This window comes from Hylobates moloch, unplaced genomic scaffold (genome assembly GCF_009828535.3).
Source record: "Hylobates moloch isolate HMO894 unplaced genomic scaffold, HMol_V3 SCAFFOLD_2, whole genome shotgun sequence".
Lineage (NCBI taxonomy): Eukaryota > Metazoa > Chordata > Mammalia > Primates > Hylobatidae > Hylobates > Hylobates moloch.
The window spans coordinates 38,929,602-38,951,974 of NW_026652277.1; the positions used below are offsets into that span (position 1 = coordinate 38,929,602).

At 37.8% G+C, this 22,373-nt stretch overlaps 1 protein-coding gene across 1 annotated transcript in view; it reads right to left on the bottom strand.

The window, feature by feature from the left end:
• GRID2 (glutamate ionotropic receptor delta type subunit 2) overlaps positions 1 to 22,373 on the bottom strand; it is a 1,490,978-nt gene that overhangs the window by 5,905 nt on the left and 1,462,700 nt on the right. The gene's annotated exons all lie outside the window — the stretch shown is intronic.

Here is a 22,373-nt window from a genome sequence, read left to right on the forward strand (position 1 = left end):
TGCTGCAGTGTGTTTTTACAATCATATTTCAGAGGCACTGTTTTTATATGCTTTCGAGTTGTTGCAGTTCTGTGTCCCTTTTCTACATTCAGAATGATACTCTGGATCTTAATGCTTTTATGAAGAATGTTTTGCTGCTTAGAGCAAGATGCTGGCATAATGTCACCCAGCATATGCTACACACAAAGAAATTCAATTAAGAAGACCTATTATTTAACACAGTGTGAGAGAAAGCCTTGGGACAAGTTTCAAGTTGATAAAATACATCTTTTTTGGTTTTTCGCACAACTGATCTAGTTTCCCTTTTAATGCCAAAGGGGAAGTAATCTTACCTTAGAAAACAAGAAGAACAGCTGACCAGAGGCTTTCAGAAGTAGTTAAATTCAAATAGGAAAAACCCTCTTCTTTTTCTGCTGCTGCTTCTTTTTCCGCTCCCCAGAGTCTGAGGGTAGCTGCAGACTGCAGCTTTTTAAAGTGTGTTTTTCACAGAGGAATTATTCTCAATTCACAGTGCTTCTTAGGCTCTACCTGAGGCCAGCCTAGATGTGGCCCTCCTCCAGCTATGCCCTTTTTCAAAGGGCAAGGAAGATCATACCAAGGCTGTGTGCCCGTACAGAGTGTGCATCGTCCTCTGGGTTCCCTGGAATTTCCTGGCCAAACAGCTTAGTGTTCTTCCAGGGCCTGCCAGGCCTATTCCCAGGGTTGTCCTCCTGGCAGAAGATCTTACAGCCACGGGTGCACCATAGCTCTACAGGGTGGAGTTTGTAGAGAGTGTGGACAGAGCTCAGATGAGTGAGCTCAGGTGTATACAGCCTTGTGTAGGAGACAGTTCAGTGTGCAAGATGGAGCTGCAGGTGGAAAGAAAGGGCCCCAGAGCCCTGTGCTCCTGGGTCAGTGCAGACCTCCTGGCTAGTCACATAGAAACTTGAACCTGGCCTCCTAGGGGTCATGAAGGTATATTTGTCCAGATAAGAACACAGAATATATTATATCAAACAGGTTTTAGTTAAATGCATAATTTTTACATAATTAGACTTGGGGTATGTGAACCTATATTTGTACTCTTGCCCAAGGTCTTGGATTATTTGGGATGAGACTGCTTAAAATTTAAAAGAGTTCAGAGAATGGAGTTTCAATGACCTTTTTACCCGTTTCATGTCATCCACATGGCTAGAAGAACAAGCAACACGGTAAAGGGAAGAAGATTTTGTGCATTGGAAGTTGGGTCAGTGTTTAATCTGAGGTAAACTAGAGTGAGACCAGTCCTTGAGGCTCTGGTAGAGGGTTGGTCTCAGGTCCCTGTCATCTCTCCCAAACGTTCCCACAGCCTCAGCTCTGGTGCCTCGTGCCGGCACTCCAGGACTGAGACTGTACTGAAACCTCCCCCACAACCTGGACCTTTTCTGCTTGCTTCCTATGAAATGTATCTGTCTAGAGTGCTGCTCTAGAAGAGCAATTAATTTGATTAACTGAATTTACTAAAATGATTATGAATATTAATGGGTTATATGTCACCCTTATTCCAGCTTCCATTCCAGAAAAAGCCATTTGCATTTCCAGAATTTCCAAAAGTGCGTTTCACAGCAAACCGATACCTACAAGGCCTCTGTGTGATTATTAATTCTGAGAAACACACTCTTGGGAATTTACAAAGATGTCAGCCTATTGAAGACTCTCAGAAGACCAGCAGAAAAGAAAACTACATGATTTTGTTTAACTCAGCATTTCCCAAACTTATGACCTTCATTCCCCTTCTCTCATTTTGCTCTCCAACTAACAGGTTTAAGAAATATACATGGGAAATAATCTCTTGATCCAAAGAAGCAACTACTTGTAGAAATTTCCAGCACTGTGTTAGGCAACACACAATGATGTAATCATGGTATCAAAATTACTTTCCTGGCCTCTTCATGAATATCATTTAAGTGATGTTGGTATTGCTAGTCGATAGGTATAAAGCTTCAGTTATGCAAGAGGGAAAAGTTCTTGAAAACTACTGTACAACATTGTACCTACAGTCAACAAAACTGTATTGTACATTGAAAATTTTAATAGAATAGCACCCATGTTAAGCATTCTTACCATAATAAAAAAAAATAATGGCACATCCCTTAGGTATTTGCCCATCTAAATTAGGCTCTAGGTAGTCAGAGCACCACTGATTACCTTGGAGAAAAAATTTAGTCATCTTTGAACAAATAATCCTTTTTAAATTTGAGTTTATAAGTACTTGCAGATATAAAAGGCAACTACAGCAACACTTGCTTAATGAGAATACATCTGGGCACAAAATGAGATCCTGTTTCCCTGCTCTCCTATTTGCATCACGCCATATTGGTCAGTAGCCAAGTGATATGGTTTGGCTCTGTGTCCCCACACAAATCTCACCTTGTAATAATCTCCACGTGTCACGTGCAGGACCAGGTGGAGATAATTGAATCATGGGGGTGGTTCCCCACATGCCGTTCTTGTGATAGTGAGTGAGTCTCACAAGATCTGATGGTTTTATAAAGGGCTTCCCCTTTGCTCAGCACTCATTCTCTCTCCTGCTGCCTTGTGAAAAGGTGCCTTCCACCATGATTGTAAGTTTCCTGAGGCCTCCCCAGCCATGGGGAACTGTGAGCCAATTAAACTTCTGTCTTTATAAACTACCCAGTCTTGGGTATTTCTTCACAGCAGTGCGAGAACAAACTAATACACTGCGAAAGTGTAAGAATTTTCCTTCATGGCACTTATCATCATTTATAATTACTTGATTAGTCTGTTCCATTTTCGAGAGTGTGTACTCATCATCCTCCATATAGCCTACTACAGAGCAGGTGCATATTTATTGATGGAATATACTCAACACAGTTTTTGGTAAATGAATCCTAAACTCTGATCTCAGATCCTATTCTTTTTTCTTACGATTGATGCTGTTTTCTAATTTATTCCATTCCTGTTTTATTCATCTATCCATTTAATAAACAGTTGAAGAATGACTTCATTCCAGACATTTCCTTGGGTACAAAATTTATCCTAAGTCATGACTGCACATTCTACCAGAGTGGCTTGAGTGACACTGTGAAGCCATTTTTTTAATGCCCTCAATTCATGTTCATTCATTCCTTCCTACATTCAGGAACTTAATTACTGCCTACACTTTCTTCTCAGTGGTATTTGGGGCCCTTGCATTTCATTTATTTAATTTTGTCTCCTTACTCTTTCTAAACTTGGAAAATATTTTAACTTTAGAAATAATTATTGAAATATACATATATGCCTCATATATATATTATACTTCACCTATTTAAATTCTAATAGGAATTAAAAGCCTTAAACCAAAAAAAAAAAAATCATTTAATTGCAGAATTTTTAGGTTCAGCCAGCTGAGCGATAGGAGATCACCGAGGGGAAAGAAGGAAGCATCCTCTCTAGGTGCTTCAAGTACCAATATGCCACAAAAATCTCTTTGTATGGTTTATTTTATGCTCACGGCAGCACAAGTGACTAGGGCATTGCAGGGAGATTTCACCTTTGGGGATGTACAGAGAAATTAGACACTCTGACCCCTCAGTCACCCCTGACAACAGATTCCAGGAATACAGGCTGGCATGGGCTACAAGTGTTGGAAGGGAATGAAAGTGTTCTCTAAGTCCAGAGTTCTGTCATAACACTTTGCTACAAAATCTAGTGCTCCTGGAAATTCCATCAGAATGGTCTCACCATGGCCTCCTTTTTATGATTTAACAAAATCCCAATTTAAAGATTACGTAAAGCAAGTGTGGTAAAATATAATGCACTGCCTGGAAGATGAACAGGATGAATTCTTATAATAAACAAAGAGATATGTTCTCTTCAACCTTCCCAAAGCACTGGCCCTTTTAAATTGAACTTGAAAAGTCACCTAAAGGAGAATTGTACCTTGTAATTATAAGCAACAATAATGTGCATGTATGTGTGTGTGTGTGCGTGTGTGTGTGCATATGTATGACAATGCAAAAACTGAGTTGCAAAATTCTTAATAAATACAAGAAAAACTTTTGAGTTTATGGAATAATAATGTTCTGTTTGGTGTGCAATTTCCACAAGATGGCAGTATTTGCTCACAGAGAGCAAAGAGTTACTGTGGTTATCGTTAATCTATGGGATTGAAGTGCTGAAGTATAGACTTTGTGGGGCTGTAAATACTTAAACTATAAGAAATAAGTTTAGCTATTAGACTGTGATGAACTAATGGCTAAAATCTCTTTTTGGAGTATAGTCAGAAAAATTCCTGCTATTTTTACCCCATGGTGATGCATAACAACACTTACTTTTGAGGGTTATTGTGGTGTAAATTAATGAGACCACACATGACGGTCTCAATGAACAAGATGCATGAAAAGCTCATTACTTGGCACATGGAAGGCTACTGCAACTCTAAAGCTAGACTTATTATTGTCACATGTATCACTGTTGTTCTTTCTTTGGACCTGTTCCGGTACATACGTCTTAATGGAGAATTATATGCCCATGTGATCAATGAATGATTGATTCGCTGACAAGGACATCTCATTTCCTTTTTTTCATCCAAAATATTAAAACATTTGTGATCCCATTGAACAGAAAAATTTTAGAAGTCCATAAAACTTAATTGCAACTTGAAAATGGCTGATATATCAATCCTGCATGCACTGAATTCTTTATTGGTATAAATGAGCAAATTTCAGGGGAAGGGAGTGGAGGAATCAAAAGATCCTCCTTTCATATTAAAATTAAAGAAATCCAACAGGTTTAGGCATTCATCTTGAAGAGCCTTTTACTTACTTTGAAGATAATGGCCTCATTTGTGTTTGACACACTAATTTGTGATCCCTTACCATTTTTAATCGCTACTCTAGGAAATGATTTTCAAATTAATTTATTTGTTACAAAACAGGTTGCTGAAAGTTGGATGCAGATTTCTAATCCTGCATAGGTCACTCTGATTTTGTCCTTAAATACCATAGCTGTCAATAAGTTCCTCTCAAACTTTTCTGGAATCATGGCCCGTAGGTGAATTCCTACTGAACCAAACTAAAAAAGTTACTGTTTACTGGTTATCTAAGAAAAATGACACCTGCCTTTTTAGTCATTTCTACTAGGAAATTAGAATGGAAAAGGTTGCAGACATTATTTCTTCCCTGTCTGTTTCTCCTCCCCCATTTTATAGATGAAGATGCTAAGTAATCTAGCATAATGATTCCTTAGATTTTTCACATGGAACACACAATCTCACTGCTGTAGAGTTTAAATGACTTTTTAAGTGGCTCACACAGATAGTAAATAGTTGAGTTGGGCTTAGAACTCAGGTCTGCCTTCCAGCACATTTCTGTCCATTATCTCACACAGCTTCTAACATGTAAGTATGCAGAGAAAAGCTATCTTCTTTAGTTTCAGAGATTTCTTTTTTTTTTTTTTTTTTTGAGACGGAGTCTCGCTCTATCACCCAGGCTGGAGTGCAGTGGCGCAATCTTGGCTCACTGCAAGCTCTGCCTCCCGGGTTCACGCCATTCTCCTGCCTCAGCCTCTCCGAGTAGCTGGGACTACAGGCGCCCGCCACCACGCCCGGCTAATTTTTTTTGTATTTTTAGTAGAGACGGGGTTTCACTGTGGTCTCGAGCTCCTGACCTCGTGATCCGCCCGCCTCGGCCTCCCAAAGTGCTGGGATTACAAGCGTGAGCCACCGCGCCCGGCCTCAGAGATTTCTTAAACCCTGAGTAAACCTCTCATCGATATGTTTCCTCTAAACCAAACAATATAATTATAGTGTGATAGCAAATTTATTCGTGCTACAATTTGGGTATGCAAAGAAAATGTAGCTTTTCTCTATAACTTAATTGATCTTACTCAGGAGGACTGTGCCTACTGAGCGGTGGGGAAAAAACTAAATTTAGCCCAATATGATTTAAAATTTAATCTCATCTAATAATTTAACATGTCTCTAGCTTTAGCTCAATCTACTTGAGAGAATTACTCACTTCTTCCCATTTCTTCTCTTTTCCCTTACTCTTTTTCAAGATGGCATCAGGATTTATGGAGGACAGCATTATATCCCTGAAATTGGGGATTTAGGGGAAAGGGGGCTGGTCTGTTGCAGGTCCTTGAATTCGCCTTGGCAGCTCTCCTTTGAGGTGGGATGGGCTTGGGTTCAGTTTTAGAGGTTAATAGGTGACTCCTGCTAAAGTCTGCAAAGGCTACAGGTGCTAAAAGTTGGCTAACGTAGGGCTTATGGGCTCCTCCCTGCTGACTCAGCCTCCTTTGGGTTGTTGGGGTGCTCTACATCCTTCTGAGCCTCTGCGATTTTCTTTATCCAGCTCCTGATGATCCTGTAGCCCTCCAGACGGTACGATGACCTCACCTTGTTATTCACTGTGGAGGGCCCCAAGGCAGGTCCATATGCTCTAACTCAGCGTGCGAGGCACAGGAAAGAAAGGGAGGCCTGGGAATGATGATTGAACCTATGCTTTTTCCTGACCCTGCTGCTCTGCGTGCTTAATGATCTGAGGTCTTCTCTGTTGTTAAAGAGCCTGGTGTGCCCTGGGAACTCTCCCAGAGACCCTAATGGGTAGAGAAGCATTAGGTCTTCTACCCTTGTTGTGCCTTTCAATCTATCTAATGCCTTCTTCTTGACTTTCTCTTCTCCTGACCTCTGTTAGAATCCTTTGGTCAGAAGAAGTAAGGCTTCCTTTCCTCTCCTGAATATCCTTCTTACATCCTAGGTCTTCAAGCTTCTTGTCCTGTCACAGTGAAAGATAATTATAGCTATATAATGCCAGAAACTCTATGATACGAGACCTTTTGGTATTTCTCCAATTTGGAAGTATTGAGGCAACTTGGAGGTAGAAATTCGTGAGGATAAAATAACCATTTTAATATTTCAAAAATATTTTATCGGTACATACTTATGAGTTTTATGTAACCAAAATTAAAAAGATATTTAGGAGAGAGTCCCATTACTCAATACTGTTTAATGTCAGTTATCACTGAGAAAGAAATTTTGAAATTTCTGAAAAAAAATTATTTTTTTCACACACTGAATAGATCTATTTTGGCTCAGAATATCCACATTATTAAATTCATTTTCTGGGTTTTCACAAAGTTTTCCTCTCCATGGTTACTGAGGAAGTATTAATAATAGCATGCAGATGATTTTCAGAAAAAACTTTAGCTCAATAGGTTTTTCATTCATTCATCAATGTTTTCATCCTAGCTTTGGAAAATCTGGGTAAACTTGCATCGAAGCAAAAGCACTTCTCAAAGACTAAGATTTAAACAAGCATAGTGGCACTTTGATTGGCATATCTAATATTACAATTTGCATATCAGAGTTGTAAAAACCAGTTCTATCAACTTCCTGTGAATCAATCATCAATCGATTATTTTTCCTAAGCAAAATCTCTTAGTGATCAGTTGGTAACATTAAATGCAACAAATATTTATTGATAGCATCTAATACCTCAGTAATATCAAATAGTGTTAAGGGAAACTATTAGAGCTGTTTCCTTTGTTTAAATTGAACTTTTAACTATTTCTTTTAGCTAGTTGAGCCAAATGGCAGTTGCTTAATTCCAATCCACCAAGAATTTCTATCATATAGGTTAATAGCACTTCATGGTATTTCAAATAAATTCATAACTAGTCATCTTTTAGACTAGAGGTCAGCAAGCTGTTCTTGTTAAGGGTCAGATAGCCAATATTTTAGACTTTGTGGCCCATATGGTGTCCATCACAACTACTCAACTCTGCCTTTGTAGTGTGAAAGCAGCCGTAGAAAGTAAGTGAACAAGTGGGCTTTATTTGTAAAAACAGGCAAGCTGCCAGAATGGCCTTCTGGCTATAGTTCCTGACCTATTTTGGAAACCTCAGAGAAAATAACTCTATAAGCCAAGAAGTTCTCATTTCACTGATGAAGATATTGAAGTTGAGACAGCTTAAGTGATCTAGCAAGTCCCATCATTGGAAAGTATGAGTCTGTTTTAGAACCAGAGATGGTGACTCCTATTCCAGTGCTCTTTCAATAGTGTATTAATATGTATTAACATTTAGTAACTCTGTTATTATGTGTGCATCTTTAAATGCGTATAGAGTGATGATGTGTTGAGTCCACATTTCACCACGCTGAGAGAGAATTTCACATACGCACTGTATATGAACAATGGCAGCATAATCCTTCAAGTGAATTTTGAATTTCTTTGGTTTTCTGATTATATTGTAATATATATCTGAGCATTTATTCTGAGATTGGAAGTGCCCATGTTCCAAAAGATGACTGCCTCACTTATTCAAGATGAGGTAGTATCTGTCTTCTGAGGGTTGTATTTGCTGAATCATTTTCTAGGCAAGGGAGCTTGAGCCTGAAGTCAAGGCGATATGAGCAGATATTACACTCCTAAAAAAAAGAAATCCCAGGGAAGTGATTATGATTTACTAAGAATGGGTAAGACAGTGAACTGAGGCGGAAAAGGTTGTGTCTCTTTTAATCAAAGATATAAAAATGTTTTTTAATTATGTGTGACCAGAAGTACTGTAAATTAATTAGTAGTTTTTTAGAATTGGTAAAGAATTACTACACATGCATAACGAGAATGACAGTGTGTTAGTACTGGACCTGGGAGATGGGATCACATTTAACTCCTGCCGGTGAGGTGAAGTGGTCTGCCCAGCTCCCCACTGCAGGGCTGAATACACAGGCTAGATTTAATTATAAACTCAGTTATTGCTGAAGGCTACTGCATAGCAGAGATCTGTTTAAAAAGAGAAGTTTCCTGTGTTGCTTCAAACCTGATATGTTACTTTCAAATTTGAAAAAGGTAATTTGATAAAGTACTTAATGGGTCAGATCTGGTTTATTCACAAAACAATGTCTATGTCCTTATGTAGTCACTAGTGTCTTCCTAAGGCAGCCATTCTGTGTACGGGGAAAAAAAAACAACTGCGAACTTTATTCAGCGTACCTATTTTCCAAAAGAATAGCAAAAATAAACACATGCATGATGCTGCAGTTTATAAAGGACTTTTCAAAACAGTGCATATTATTTGATTTACTTCTTCACCTTGTGAGGGAGGAATGATATTGATTGACTGACTGATCACTTCAAACCCCTCCTCCCTTCGACCCTGTACCTCTTACTCTTGTAAAAGGCTTTAGGAAGTCTGATATCACTAATTCTCCTTTTACAGGTGAGGAGATTGAGGCTCAGAGGTGAAGAAAAGTTTCCCAAGGCCACATGGCTGGAAAGTGATGCATTCTGCTTTCAAACTCAGGTCTTCTGGCTTCTGTGCTTTCTTTGAATACACCATCAAGATCTTTATTATCTCTAAAGAAAATCTGTATAAATGGAAGCACCTCTTTATTTCCTGCTTCTTTATAAACTGAGAGTCTGCTACTCAAGTCCCTTGGCTAACACGTGTTCCACTGTATGCATTTACAAACATTACACTTCGTATGACACATCTTTATGTCCCCAGAGGGCCACATGAGTATCTCGTGAGTTCATTAATCACTTTGTGATTAAACATCAGATGAATTCATTATTATGAAGCACTTAGGGTGCTTTGCCAATGTTATCAAAACAAGGAAGTGTGTTCAAAATAAGGAAGTGGTGTTCTGGAACCTTGTCCTTACTCAGTGTAAGTCAACACACTGTGAAGTTTCCAATCTGTGTTATGTAGGCTCGTGTAGTTATTCCAATTAACTTTTTCCTTAGAGTTTAAACAATTCTCCATAAAAGCTACACAATTAAATAGCATTTAACTGTTTTGAAAAGCACATTGTTTAATCTTTAACATTTAGAACAACATTTATGTTCAAATATTGATGAAATTTTTGTTGGCTCTAAGAACCATCATAATTTATAGACATGTTATTTGGTGGAAAACGAACCTTAAATTTGAAATATATGGTGCCCATTCAAATTGATCTCTCTAGATTAGAGTCATCTCTTTCAACCATAAGTCTTGCACTGCCTAAGGGGGCAAAATCAGCCCTGTTCACATAGAAGCAATTGCTTGAAAAATCAAATTAGCAACATGACGGATCTCAAGACTTTGCTGACTAGTGAACTTTAATTATTATATATTTTATGTGTTTATGCTGGCAGTAAAAGTCAAGCACTCATTATAGAAATGGCAGACATGATCTTTCATAAAATGAGTACTGGGTGGCAAATGAATAGATAATCAGGGTAATGAAAGCAAGCCAGAAAGATGCTAGAGAGCTGAGAAGACCCAGACAATGGCTCCCACTGAGATAGAGGGCATAATTGCAATTGGAAAGAGAACACTTTTGGTGATCTTTTAAAATGTCAGATTCATCCTTAAGCTCCGTGTGATATTTGGGTTATAGGGTAAAGGAGAAAAAATATTTCATTCTGCAGTGAGAAACTGGCAATGATCATCTTTGTTTAGAATCACTTCATTTTTCTTATGCAAAACTTTCAAATGCATGTTTATGAAAAGGTGTCATAAAGTCAAACTTATTTTGCTTAGTGTATTGTATATATGTTATGCATATTTATGTATATTTTCATATCTTTGAGTCTGACAATTAAACTTTAAAATAAGTGAGATTCTGAGGTGTATGCTGTTTGTAAAATGGATAAAGATTGTGATATGCAGCTTTGACATAGCCTTAGGAAAGAGAAGATTAAGAAGGATACTTTTTGAAGAGACAAACATTTTCCTTAGTATTTGCACAAATTCTAAACTTTTAAAAAGTTGAATAATAATTTAAATATAAGGAAGGAATTCATTATTCTGAGAACTACTCTAGTAGGCTTTAATAGTGGGAGAATTATTTTATGATGCCAACAACATCTAAGTTAGAGGTTGTACACTGATACATATTTTAAAAAACTCAGAGTATATTTGTATTATAGTTTGTGGATAAATTCAGTGCACATAATAAAAACTCTCAGCCAAGAGTGAGTTAGATCATCAATAATAGTAGAACTGTGGGATAATAACGTTATTGTTTTACCCACATTTCCATAGACGGGAAGTCTAAACTATTTTTTAAAATTATATTTTAATTTTTAGATGTATTATATTTAGCATTATTACAGCTCTGAAATAACGTGTTTTGATTTTGTTTTTAGTAGAGTGTTTAGATAGTAACATAACCTTTTCTTGAGGTGGCCTAGAACCAGAGGAGAACAGTTTCTCTTCATTTTAGACATTTTAAAAAGTGAATTCTACTTGCAAACTTCTTTCCATCACGAATCCGAATACACTGTGAGGTTCTTTTTTTTTTTTTTGAGACGGAGTCTCGCCCTGTTGCCCAGGCTAGAGTACAATGGTGCGATCTCAGCTCACTGCAACCTCTGTCCCTTCGATTCAAGCAATTCTCCTGCCTCAGCCTTCCAAGTAACTGGGATTACAGGCGCCCACTACTATGTCCAGCTAATTTTTGCCTTTTTTAGTAGAGACAGGGTTTCACCACATTGGCCAGGATTGTCTTGAACTCCTGACCTCAGGTGATTCACCCGCCTCTGCCTCTCAAAGTGCTGGCATTATAGGCGTGAGCCACTGCAACTGGCTAAGGTTTTTATGAATGGAGGAAAAAAATCCCAAAACTGTTTCTTGGATGTTAACCTCCAATTACAGTACTGTATAGTTCCACTGCAGGGTGGTCACATGCCCGGAATGGGGCAGCACAAGAGAAGGCACTGTGCAAAGGTCACCAGACCTTGGTTTTAGAAGGATGGTCAGTTTAGGAACATTTTGGAATAAGTGTTGTCTTAGATGAGAAATTAGGAATTAGTAGAACAGGTGATGGCATGGAGATTGGGAAAAGAGTACTCTAGATAGAGGAAACAGTTTGAGCAAAGGTCCAGCAGGAAGAAAGTACAGGCATTCTGAAAAGATGAACGGAGTTCCCTGAGACTGAGCATGAATATGGGAAGAACCAGAACCACGCTGGAGAAGCAAGGCCTGTAAGTTGTTTGAGGAGCTGAGACTTGATCTTGAATTTAGTGGTGTTTTTCTTTCTTTTTTTTAGATGCTAGCCTCCTTGAGGGCAGATACTAAACTATGCACTACTAATTTTGTATTTCTAACCCCTGACACACAATATCCTTTAGTAAGTATGAGTGAATAAGTGAATGACAAGAGGGCATTCTTTTCTCATGCTTCTATGAAGACCATCTCTCAGGACTCAGATTCCATCTCCTCTGCAAAAATGTTCCTGAGAACTGCCCATTTAGTATTGAACCATACGCTGCCTTGAGACATCTCCATTTTCACTCTGAATTATTACTTATATTTGATGCATGTTTTTCTTCTTGTGTACTTCTTATATTCTCAATCAGGCTATAAACTCCTTGAGGACAGGAATCTTAAAATATGTATTTCATCCTATTCATTACACCACAAGCATTGTGACTTTCCTTCTGTATTCGCTCAATAAATATTTGTTAACTTGATTTGTCATGGATGTAAAAAACAAAAGCACTCAATCTCATGTTATTGTGGACTGAATGTTTATGCCCCTCCAAAGTTTATATGATGAAGCGCTAAGGCCCATTGTAATGATATTTGGAGATGGGGCCTTTGGGGGGTAATTAGGGTTAGATGAAGTCAGCAGAATGAGGACCTGATTTGAAGGGACTAGTGCTCTTATAAGAAGAGACACCATCACGTTTGCTCCCTCTTTACATGAAGAAGAGATCCTGTGAGCACACAGCAAGATGGCAGCTTCCCTACAAGCCAAGAGAGGAGGCTTCAGAATGAAATCTACCTTGCTGAAACCTTGCTTGATCTTGGACTTCTAGCCTCAAGAACTGTGAGAAATAAATTTCCATTGTTTAAGCCACCCAGTCTGTGGTATTTTGTTAGGAAAGCCTGGGCAGACTAAGAAACGTAGATTGTGAAATACACAGCACAGCAGCAATGTCACGATTGCAGTTATGGGTGTCACTTAGGGGCCACTTTCCCTTTTAGTACTTTTCCAATTTTGGAATGTTCCTTCTGACTTTCTTCCTTCTCCCTCTGTATCATATCTGGGGTGAAACTAATCTTAGACCCAGAACCTTTAGAATGTATGCTTCTTCTTCTCCTTGTTAATAAGTAAGATGTTTTTAAAAACTAGGATACATATAAATGTTATATCCTTCTTTTTAAAAATATCACTTCATAATTTGCAAAGTGTTTCTATTGTCATTATGGTGTTTCATTTTTTACCACACAGTCAATAAATTAAAACAGATAAGTACTAAATTTTATTATTTACTTTAGCAAGCAAATTCTTCATATACAAGCTTTCTTTAACTTAACTCCTGTGTTGTGAAAATAATAAGTTAATAAAGATTAACTGTGTAGACAAAAAGCAAGAGAGGTTTAAACTACTGAAGAAACTGAATTGTTTTCTAGCACTTCACATATGATAACTTGATGTGACAAACCTGATCAACTACTTAAACTGATTATAAGTCATTATTTAACACAAGATCTTCAAAAACTTTATTCTAAATGGTGATAGCTAGCTTCACTTTAGTTGGTAGAAGCTGATCTTCATTAAAATTGTAACATCATTAAATGTATAGCATTTTATTTTTAGGTTAATATAAAACATCACCTCTTTGGGTATATGTTAGCGCTGCTTCCTTAGTAGGAATAAGGATTCCTTAAGTACATATGTAAATTTTAAATAGACTACCTGGATTCCTAAGTAGTTTCAGGAATAAATCTGATTAGTAAGCTAGAAGTGTTAGCTATCTTTTTTTAATGAGGCAGCAAACTGAGGTGATCTGACATAAATGGTTATTTATAAAAAATTACATAATGTGATATAAAGTAGCAGTGAGACTCATCTAATTCCATGCAGAAAGGATAATTGATGTGTTACTGCTCTACTTCACAATTTAGTTTTCCCACGCATGGGAGATATGCTGGGAATTAGTCTATTCCATCTTCTTAATGAGACTTATCTATTACTTTAGATAATGTATCTATTTTCTTCAACCAGCAGGACTAACTTCTTATAGGAGTGAAGTTCTCAGCAGTTATTCGAAAGAAAATTTACCAATAGATATAAAAGGAATAGCCTATCTTTCTATGTATCTATGTGGCTAGATAAATGAAATGGTGTGGATACATTGCTGTTATGAAAGGCATGTTACTTGCACCATTCCTGTGCAAGTTCATGGGAACTACTTGCTATTTTCCATGATAATGGCAAGAGCTATATGCACGACAATGTTTACTTACTTGATGATATTATGGGATGCTTCAATAACTCAGAGAAGAGGCTTGATAAAAATTGAGTGCCATTCAGTCCTGACAACAATTGTCAGAGGGACTAAGAGGCTGGTCTCTTTATTCAGAAATAGGTCTGGTAATACTGTATATGTGTATGTACAAAATGCAGGCAGTTGCAAAGCCTTCTATTTCTCCACTTTAACCCAACCCTTGCATAATCAGCCTCTCAAATCTGTTTTAAGCCTTTATGAATTAGAAATGAAAGCAACCCAGTTAAGTAGGGATCTGAAATACTTATTATAGGAGCCCTAATGAATAATTGTAGAAGTGCAATTTACCCATGTTTGAATAGCCAGTTATATTTGTCAGCAACTAAATTGCTCAGAGTATTGGTAAATTGTGGTGAATCTTTACCTTGTATATGGTGGTAAGCAATACTGGATACTACACTCTATTTGTTTCTAGATGAGAACAAAAAGATATACTCTTTGATAAAAGTATACTGATTTAAAACTCAAGCTATATAGATCACTGCAAATAATGGCATTCCATATACAAGAAATGGACATGCTGTCATAGAAAGAAGGGTAACGTGAGAAACAGATCCACTTTGTAGATATTATTACTCTTACAGTCTTTCTATGAGAGGCTACACTCTATGAGATAATAGTTGATGCATTTTGAAGTAATTTTTCTGTAGTCGTGATGAAAAAAGAGGACTTGTACTGTGATCCAATATTCCCAGTAGTGCCTGAGCTGCAACACACATTACAGAAAATTACAGTCACGTACCTCATAATGACATTTTGGTCACTGACAGACCATATATATGACAGTGGTCCCATATGATTATAATACCATATTTTTACTTTATCTTTTTATGTTTAAATATGTTTACATAAATAAATACTTACCATTGTGCTACAATTACCTACAGTCTTCAGTGCAGGTTTGTAGCCTAGAAGCAATACACCTATACCATACAACCTAGGTTTCATAGGCTATACCATCTAGATTTGTGTAATTACACTCTGCGATGTTCATAAAACAATGAAATCACCTAACAATGCATTTCTCAGAATGTATCCCCATCACTAAGTGATCCATGACTGTATAAAAATTGATTCCAAATTCCTTATGGCATTAAGCACTAAGTTACAGCTCAGTGAGTCTTGATGCTGGCCCAAAGGGCTCTCAAGATTCCCCAGGGACTTTCATATGTTGGCACTATTCACAATAGCAAAGACTTGGAACCAACCCAAATGTCCATCAACGATAGACTGGATTAAGAAAATGTGGCACATGTACACCATGGAATACTATGTAGCCATAAAAAGGATGACTTCATGTCCTTTGTAGGGACATGGATGAAGCTGGAAACCATCATTCTGAGCAAACTATCGCAAGAACCGAAAACCAAATACCGCATGTTCTCACTCATAGGTGGGAAATGAACAATGAAAACACTTGGACACAGGGTGGGGAACATCACACACTGGGGCCTGTCATGGGGTAGGGGGAGGGGGGAGGGATAGCGTTAGAAGAGATACCTAATATAAATGACGAGTTAATGGGTGCAGCACACCAACATGGCACATGTATAAATATGTAACAAACCTGCATGTTGTGCACATGTACCCTAGAACTTAAAGTATAATAATAATAATAAAAAAAAGAATTGGTCTAAGATGCATAACAAGATAAGCTGGTACTGGGGAGAACATCTCAGAGCATGGAAGAAAGAGAAGAGTGGACATTACAACCTAATGTTACTAATCCTAGCTTGAGAATTTTGGGTAGAGTTCTTAAGCTTCTAAATAAATATTTTTTAAACATTTGGATTCTACTTTCTTTTAGCTCTGGGTGAAGGCTGCCTGTAGGCATGTAGATAGGAGGTGTAGCAAACAGCATTCAAGAAGATCATATCTAACGATCTGATGGTAGGGTCTGTTTAGTCTCGGCATCCCTCTGAGAATCAGTGGTAACTATTTAGTTTCTCTCCCTTCTTGTCCTACCCCCAGGCCATTCTTATCACTTGCACTTATGATAAATCAGGATATGATCCATATGGAAAACTAACGGTTCCAAAGACTCCAAAAGCATAACACTGATATACCAGGTGTTGAGTGAGCACAAAATAAATGGACAATATGGATTTTACAGACAAAACAATGTGCAAGTACACAGATAGATGGAAGGATACACATAATAAATAATTTATGACCAAAGAGAAGTCAAAGAATGATAATGAGGTATGGATAAGGTTTAGGAAATTTTAAGCAGGGGAAATAATTTAAGGACTGAGATTTTTGGAAAAGGAGAATATAACAGTTAAGAGTATGAGTATTGGCCAGGTGCGGTGGCTCACGTCTGTAATCCCAGCACTTTGGGAGGCCGAGGTGGGCAGATGACGAGGTCAGGAGATCGCGGCCATCCTGGCTAACACAGTGAAACCCTGTCTCTACTAACATACAAAAAATCAGCCGGGCGTGGTGGCAGGTGCCTGTAGTCCCAGCTACTTGGGAGGCTGAGGCAGGAGAATGGTGTGAACCCAGGAGACGGAGCTTGCAGTGAGCCGAGATTGCGCCAGGGCACTCCAGCCTGGGCGACAGAGCAAGACTCTGTCTCAAAAAAAAAAAAAATGAGTATGAGTATTAGTTAGGAAAACGTGGGTGAAATTCTGTTATCATTACTTCCTGACTATGTACTGGCAAGACAACATGATCCCTCTGAGCTTCAGTTTCCTTAATCCCTGGAATGCAATATTTATCTTAAATTGTATTGTATATGCAAAGTGTTCATCACATTATGTGACATATATTAAGTTCTCCATACCAGGCAGCTGTTGTTATAATCTTTATAAAGACTAATGTGGTACATCCACAGTAATACAGTGGAGTCCATTTGCACTAGGTTTTCAGTTTTTCCTTTTAGAACCAAACATCGACATGAACAATGTAGAAGTCCAAACACGGTGCTGCCTAAGGTCAAGTGCCCATTCTGATACTCTAGCCCAAAAAAAAAAATAAAAAATAGAATATAATGTTCAGGTGTGCAACGGCTTGAATGTGTCCTCCCCAAAATCATAGCGTGCAGTATTGGGAGTATGGGTAAGAAATCAGGCAGCTGTGGAAAGCCTAGGAAAATAAGGAGGTAGCAAGGAACGACAGCATGAAGCTTTTAGGAGGGCAAGCCGGGTTAGAGGCCTTGAGAAGACAGTGGGGACAGCCTCAATTTCAGTATCACCCTTTAGTACATTCTTAACCATGTTTTCGCTAACCTCTCACTGACCTGGGTTTAGTTTGAGGGACAGAATGTGATTTGGGGTGAGGACACTTTCATTTCAATACAACTAGCTCACTCTCTAGATCTCCTGTCAAGTTGAGACAGAGGATGCCACGGCAGGCCCTGTCGGTGTACAGCAAATTCACAGCTGTACAGGAAGCAACACAGTAAATCATTGTCCTTCTCATGAAGGCTGCAATCAATAATGCCACAGGAGCATTTCCCCCCAAGAACCAGAAACTGCCTGGAACTGTGGGAGACCCATTGCAATACTGAGAATTTGATGTGGAAAAATGAGAGGAATAAAAGAGTTCACTCACCAAGAAGAAAAATAGATGAAAAGCAACACCAACTAACTTTAATTATAGAGTCTTATTCTCACCCTAGGGGAATTCATATATTCAGACGCCAGCTACAGATCAACAAAGAGCAAATGGATAGATCTGTTGTTATTTATGAGAATCTGACTCCTAGACTTTTCATGAGATCAAATTTGAAATTTTATACTTGGCAAAAGAAACAAGGTTGTTAATAGACATGAAGAATTCACAAAAGTTAATGATCCTCTTTTCAGTGACATTAAAAATTCACTTTTATTGATAACGTCAGTGCATTTTCATTTATATAAGCTTCTGGGGATTTAAGAAGAATGACCCTAGCCTACGTATAAACTGGCCTTGGAAATTGCAGTGAGAGATATTGTAGCATAATGGACCCTCAGTTTAATTCACCTCTAGTTAGCCCTGTAAAACATGTTACAACTCTTGCAACTTTCTCCACATTTCCCAAACCTTGAACTGTACTTTCACCTGTTTGATTCTTAGCAGAAGATAATATTTCAACTTTATTGAGAAGATCACTGGCTAGGAACTACCTCATCTCTTTTAAGTGACACCACTCTTTCTTCCTTCTATTCTAACTCTTATAAAATGTGTCTCGATACCTGGTCAAGACAACCTTTTTGTTTTTTTTGAGATGGAGTCTCGCACTGTCGCCCAGTCTGGAGTGAAGTGGCGCAATCCCAGCTCACTGCAAGCTCTCCCTCCCGGGTTCATGCCATTCTCCTGCCTCAGCCTCCGGAGTAGCTGGGACTAAAGGCGCCTGCCACCACGACCTGCTAATTTTTTGTATTTTTAGTGGAGACGGGGTTTCATGTGGTCTTGATCTCCTGACCTCATGATCCGCCCACCTTGGCCTCCCAAAGTGCTGGGATTACAGATGTGAGCCACCGCGCCTGGCCAAGACCACCTTTTAACAGAACACCTTTTATTTCCAATTGTACGTGACTATTCTAGGGATTTCCTACTGGGTGATCATTGGAATCACATGAATTACCTTGGCTACAAGTCAGAGATTCTTATTTACTATTTTTGGGTTGGTGTCTGGGAATCTATATTTTTAAACAGCACTTTCCCAAGGGGGTTCTGATAATAAAGCAGGTTTGGAGAAACCACTAATTGATCCATCTTTTGAACTTTCCTTGGAAGTTTTCTTATAATTTTGTGCTTTATTCCAACACTAAAGTAATGTGTTTTATCTCTTTGAAAGGATTACAAGCTCCTTAGGCCAGGTAATAGTGTCTTACAGATTTTGTGTGTTCTGTAGCACCAACTACAGTTGTTTGCACAGAGGATGGGTTTGATCAATTTGCTGAATAAAAAGCAAAGCTCAAGAAAGGGAACAATATAATATGTGCTCACCAATGGCAGTAGTAGTCATGATAGTTAATACTTCTCACATTTATTGAGCACCTATCTCTTCACCTGCATTGTTCACTCTGTAGCAATTCAGTTATATAATTCTCGAAATCACCTTGTGAGGTAGTTACTGACTTTATCTCCGTTTTTCTGTATTTAGAAACTCAGGCACAAGGGAGCGAAGTAATTTGTGTTAGCTTAAACAACTAAAGACTTTTTTGTTTTGTTTTGTTTTTGGCTAGGAGATGGAGAGCAAAAAGCCTAGCCAAAGAAAGCATTGTGAGGGTTTCTTAAAGAATCATTACTTAGCTCTGTAGAGGGGGATGACGCCACTTTGGCAAAAGTGGTCAAAGAAAGTGTTATAGCAGAGGTGGCTATTTGACTAAGCCTTTATGTTTATAACATGTAGATAGTGGGTGTATGAGCATTTCAGGAGAGAGCATGGTATGAATAGCATTGTGGTAGACTAACAGCCTTGGTTTGCCTCTCTGGTCCTTTGTCAGCTGGAGGAGGCTCAATGCCACTTTCTCCCTCCTGTGTATGCTTGAATCAAAGAGTGAAAAAGGGGCAATGAGTGGCAGGCCAGCTCTATGAAGCACAGAAACTATGATTGTTTTCCCGTCAGTCACTGAACTTTCACTTTCCTCTTGAAGAGTCATCCCAGCAAAACTTCTGTCTCCTTCCTCATCAATGCCTTATTTTGTAAACAATCACTTCCCTGTATCTTGCAACTTTTATAAACTGTCTTTTAATTCAGTCATTCCTCTAAAAACCCTTGTGTCATAAAGGAAATGAGGACATTTTGAACAATACCTAAGAGCAAATTTAAACTAAAAAAAAAAAAACAAAACTTACATGTTTTAAAAAATCCCCCAACCTCTGTCATATTCTCTCTCTTCTTCTTTCCCCCACCTCAACCACACATGCATGCATTTGCTCACACACAGTGAAGGAGGAATAAAGCAGGGATCCCCACCCCCACCCACTTTCACTAACTTACTAATGCAATGAAGAAAATCAAGACAAAGTCAGTAGTTTGAGCTGAGGCCAAATGATGTGACTGTAGTGGAAGAATACCCCTACCTATGTAATGGTGGCTCTGGTTTACTTAATACTTATTACTTGGCAGGAGTTCTTGCCAATTACAATGAAATATAAAGATACAATGCATTTGTCACAATGATCTATGTTTTTCTTTGGGCTTGTTCCTTAACATAAAAAAAAAAGCAAGAAAAGTAATTCAGTGCTCCTCCTTGCTTTGTCCCCTTATTGTCCCTGTCGGACTTCACATCATGCCAGACCTGGCAAGAAGTAGAATGGATCATTTGGCACACATTAAAGTTATCTTTTGGGGGAGCCTAAATTAAAGAAAAGAAAAAAAATCCATAGGGTATTTTGAGGAGAGTACGCATGATATGTTACACACATGCCTTTAAGTAAAATCTTGGTTTCGATTCCTGTAATCACTTAGAGCCTTCAGGCATTTTTCTTACTAGCAGAAATAGCTCTAGACTCCTGTTCAAAGACAAGTTTCAACTAATTACAACTGGCCTTCCTAAAACTCTCCAAGGAGTCGTCTGAGTGATGCAGAGAGGTTCTTGTTCCAAAATTCTATTATTTCAGTTTGTGGAGTCTTATGAATCTTTCTGAATGAAAAACATTCTATTGATATTACTGTCTACTGGGGTAACTTACCCTTAGAAAAACCAAAGAAATTAACTGTTGGCCATATTTATAATTTATTATAATGCATATATAATTCAGATGGATCATATATATAATTCAGATGGATCATTTGCAAGGTTCTTAGATGATGGCTTACTTGAGATATCGACCCATACAGTGTCTCTCTGTATAATGTCTCAACTTGGTTAGACTTCCAAACAAATACTCTTTTCTCTGAAATTATGGTTAATTTTACAGCTCATTTTTACTTCATAGTATATAAATGATGCTTTGGGTCATAACACTTTTTATACTTGTTAAATTTCTAAATGTTTATCAAATTTCCTTAAGTTGTTAGATGTTATATATCCAAAGGCATTTATTAATCTAGAAACCAATATAACCAAATAGTCTTCTTTCTTTGAGTAGAAGACATTTCCTCTGCAAGTTGAAAAATAATACTTATCTCATGGTGACGATGTGAGAACGAATAAGATGTCATAATTTTTTGAATGTCTTTAAAGGAAATGATTTCAAATAACAGGTAGTATTTAACACATTTTTGACTTGAAAAATTTCTGTCCACTAGGGGGAAAAACAAATCAACATTGATTTTTCTGTCAAATCAACAGTGACAGAAAAAAAAAAAACCAAATCGACATTGATTTTTAGTATACGATTTTACTGAATGACTAAAAACATTTTACATATTACTCTCTACTTGAACAATAGATATTGTGTATATATGATTAGACTTTATGAAAAGAGTGAAACTAAGTCAAGGAGTGATTACTGACTTTTCACAAAGTGTCCTCCGTTACATAAAGTTCATTTAACAAATAAGTATCGAACAATTGTTACATGCAACTACAGGCACTGAAATGGTGCTAGAGAGCAATAACAAGCAATGAGAGACGGTCTTTCTCTCCGCAAGCATACAATGCAGAGGGGACACTGGCATTTGTTAGATAATCACACGAATGTAACATTATGGCTGAGATAAGAGCTACACAAGAGAGTTATCTGCAGAGTCTATTAGGTATTTGGTTCACTCAGGAAAATTTTAGGGATCAGCAGAGATAAATGTATTTGGAACAGTCTTTCAACTCTTTAAAAATTAATTGCTTTCACAATTGAACTAAGCAAAGCAGTATGGAAGAAAAAAGCTATTTATATACAGAGGCATTTTTTTAAAACCTGCAGATAAATTATGTGTGGTTTTAAATAATTGCTTCCAACTGTGTTTCAGTGGAGTAAGAGGACTTTGGCTAAATATTTCAAAAGTGTCATGATCAGATCTAATGACTGTCATGGCATAGATTTTTTTTAAAACACTAAAACATAAATTTTGCTAGATGTAGCTTCAGAATACACCCTTGTCTTATATAAAACACATACATACCAAAAAGGCAAGAGTGAAAAAAATTCTCTCATCCTTTTGTAAAAAATCTGTGACATTTGCCATTACTTGAAAATACTTACATCTATAAAAAAGTTAATTTCTTAGGGAATTTTCAAGACAGAGTG